This window comes from Artemia sp. Qi Xiang Cuo, chromosome 8 (genome assembly GCF_049724085.1).
Source record: "Artemia sp. Qi Xiang Cuo chromosome 8, ASM4972408v1, whole genome shotgun sequence".
In the NCBI taxonomy this organism is placed as follows: domain Eukaryota; kingdom Metazoa; phylum Arthropoda; class Branchiopoda; order Anostraca; family Artemiidae; genus Artemia; species Artemia sp. Qi Xiang Cuo.
This window is the reverse complement of record NC_142801.1, coordinates 71,624,319-71,628,261: the sequence shown is the minus strand read 5'-3', so window position 1 is coordinate 71,628,261 and position 3,943 is coordinate 71,624,319.

Below are 3,943 nucleotides of genomic sequence, written 5' to 3'. Positions count from 1 at the left end.
TTCTAAGGGAAGTAGAAGTAGAGATGCCTTATTGAGCCCCAAGTGGCACCCCTGCTGCCACCTACAACTTTTTTTAACACCATATACTGGCACGAGAACCACGTGGTTTATGGTTTTTGTCAGTGAGAATTTGAAAAACAGGTATTTTGTCACATTTATGTATGTTTTCTTGGATGGTTATGTGTGTGGGTCGATTTATTTTATGTTTTTCATGGATGTTTAATGGTTTTTGTCAGTGAGAATTTGAAAAACAGGGACTTTGTCACATTTATGTATGTCAACAGCAATTCATGTCTGTTTTATGGTTTTCTCAGTGAGAATTTGAAAAACATGAACTTTCTCACATTTTTGTAGGTTTTTATGGTTTTTGTCAGTGAGAATTTGAAAAAACAGAAACTTTCTCACTGAGAAAACCATAAACCACGTGGTGCTGTCACGAGTCAGAACACCTGTGCTGTCGACCTCAATTCACCTATCGTGAATCAATAATTCCCCTTAGAAACAACAAATTAATTTCCCCTTTCTTGACAGATCAATCAATCAATGACATCATCTGTCAGACTTTAAAAATTTCCGCCTAGAAACGATTCTCCAGGAATAGATCCAAATCATTAATGTCTTTGCCTCGGGAACAGTTCTTTTGGTCGAACTTCAAAGGATATTAATAACCAAAGGCCATGGAAACAATTAGGCAAGAAACATCTTAGCGATGAATTGTTTTAGCGCGCGAAAAGGCTTCCTATTAATTTGAAATGCGTTAGCGCAGAGATGCCAATAACAAAGGAACACGTTGAATTTGCGTTTAGGGATTATTTGGGCGAAACCGTTTTAGACAGGTTATGGAACTATTTCGGCGAAACAGATAGAGACATTTTAAAAGAAGATTTTTGAAGAGATTTTATAAGAGAATTTAATGGTGAAACTCTGTGGTCGTTATAATACACTAGTTTCATTTGAACAGTGTTGTGAGGTCCTCTAACCCAACCCCAAAGGGTTCTAATCCTCCTACCCCAACCCCGAAGGAAGCCCCCGGTTCTCAAAGGCGCCCCAGGCCCCAACTGTCCCCCCCGGACCCCCAAAGGCCATCCCTGTGCTCCAAAGGCCCTCCCTGTGCCCCCAAAGGCCCTCCTCCGGTCCCCAAAGGCCCATTGAGCTCCCAAAGGACCAACGGGGTCCCAAAGGCCCTCCACCGGTCCCCAATTGCCACTCCGGACCCCCAAAGGCCCTCCATGTGCCCCAAAGGCCCACCCTGTGCCCCAAAGGTCCTCCCCCGGTCCCCAAAGGCCCATCGAGCTCCCAAAGGACCAACGGGGTCCCAAAGGCCCTCCACCGGTCCCCAACTGCCTCTCCGGACCCCCAAAGGCCCTCCACCGGTCCCCAAATGTCCCCCAGGCACCCAAAGAGCCTCCCGGCACCCCAAAGGCCCGCCCACACCCCCCAAATCCATCCCCGGACCCCACAACCCCAACCCCACGCCCCCAAAGGTCCCCCCCAGCGCCCAAAGGACCACCGACCCACAAGGGACCCACAGACCCCCACAGGCTCTCCCCAAGCACCCGTCTTTCGGTGATGTGTGTTGTCCGAAACCTATGATTTGGGATGTGTAGTTTGCTACTTCAGGCTTTTCTGAGCTAAGGTTTCCTAGTATTTCCTAGGTGAATGTTGTCTGAAACCAATAGTTTGGGATGAGTAGTTTGCTATTTCAGGCTTTTATGAGCTAGGTTTTTTAGCCTTTCGTTGGTGTGTGTTGAGTGAAACTGATGATTTGGGATATGTAGTTTGCTATTTTTGACTTTTCTGAGTTGGATTTCTTAGTCTTTCATAGGTGTGTATTGTATGAAACCTATGATTTGGGATGTGTAGTTTGCTAATTTAGACTTTTCTGAGCTGGATTTCTTAGCCTTTCATAGGTTTGAGTTGACAGAAAATTATGATTTGGGATGTATAGTTTGCTATTTCAGGCTTTTCTGAGCTAAGGTTTTCTAGTATTTCGTAGGTGAATGTTGTCTGAAACCAATAGTTTGGGATGAATAGTTTGCTATTTTTGACTTTTCTGGGCTAGGTTTCTTAGTCTTTCGTTGGTGTGTGTTGACTGAAACCGATGATTTGGGATATGTAGTTTGCTATTTTTGACTTTTCTGAGCTGGATTTCTTAGTCTTTCATAGGTGTGTGTTGTATGAAACCTATGATTTTGGATGTGTGGGTTGATAATTTATAATTTTATTAGATCTATTTATTATCATTTAATATGAGTTTGGTGACTGAAACCTATAGTTTGGGATGACTAGTTTGCTATTTTTGACTTTTCTGAGCTAGGTTTCTTAGCCGTTCATAGGTGAGTGTTGTCTGAAGCCTATGATTTGGGATATGTAATTTGCTATTTCCGACTTTTCATAACCGGATTTCTTAGTCTTTCGTAGGTGTGTGGTGTCTGAAACCAATGATTTGGGATGTGTGGGTTGCTATTTTTGACTTTTCTGAGTTGGATTTCTTAGCCTTTCATAGGTGTGTGTTGACTGAAACCTATGATTTGGGATGGTTAATTTGCTATTTTTGACTTTTCTGAGCTAGATTTCTTAGCCTATCATATGTGTGTCCTTTCAGAAAATTATGATTTGGGAGGTATTGTTTGCTTTTTGGACTTTTCAGAGCTAGGATTCTTGGTCACTCATAGGTGTTTGTTGTCTGAAACTTCGAGTTTGGGATGAGTAGTTGGCTATTTCAGACTTTTCTGAGCTAGGTTTCTTAGTCTTTCATAGGTGAATGCTGTCTGAAACTTATGATTTGGGATATGTAAATTACTATTTCGGGCTTTTCTGAGTTGGATTTTCTTAGTCTTTCATAGGTGTGTAGTGTCTGAAACCTATGATTTGGGATGTGTAGTTTGCTATTTTCGACTTTTCTGAGCTAGGTTTCTTAGCCTTTCATAGGTATGTGTTGTCAGAACATTATGATTTGGGATGTGTAGTTTGCTATTTCAGGCTTTTCTGAGCTAAGGTTTTCTAGTATTTCGTAGGTGAATGTTGTCTGAAACCAATAGTTTGGGATGTGTAATTTGCTATTTCCGACTTTTCATAACCGGATTTCTTAGTCTTTCGTAGGTGTGTGGTGTCTGAAACCTATGATTTGGGATGTGTGGGTTGCTATTTCAGGCTTTTCTGAGTTGGATTTCTTAGTTTTTCATAGGTGTGTAGTGTCTGAAACCTATGATTTGGGGTGGGTGGATTGCTACTTTTGACTTTTCTGAGCTGGATTTCTTAACCTTTCGTAGGTGTTTGTTGTCTGAAACATATAGTTTGGGATGACTAGTTTGCTATTTTTGACTTTTCTGATCTAGGTTTCTTAGCCGTTCATAGGTGAGTGTTGTCTGAAACCTATGATTTGGGATATGTAATGTGCTATTTCTGACTTTTCATAACCGGATTTCTTAGTCTTTCGTAGGTGTGTGATGTCTGAAACCTATGATTTGGGGGTGTGTGGGCTGATATTTTTTGACTTTTCTGAGCAGGATTTCATAGCCATTCGTAGGTGTGTGTTGACTGAAACCTATGATTTGGGATGGTTAATTTGCTATTTTTGACTTTTCTAAGCTAGATTTCTTAGCCTTTCATAGGTGTGTCCTTTCAGAAAATTATGATTTGGGAAGCACACAAAAACTTACACAAGCACACGAAAACTTACATGCACACAAAAAATTAAATACACACAAAAACTTACACACACACACACACACACACACACACACACAAAACTCACACACACAAACACACTAAAACTCAAACAAACACTACAAAAATTAAACACACACAAAAAAATACACACACACAAAAACACACACACAAACAAAAACTTACAAATTAACACAAAAAAAATCACACACACACGCACAAAAAATTACACACACACACACACACACAAAACTTACACACAAACACACGAAAA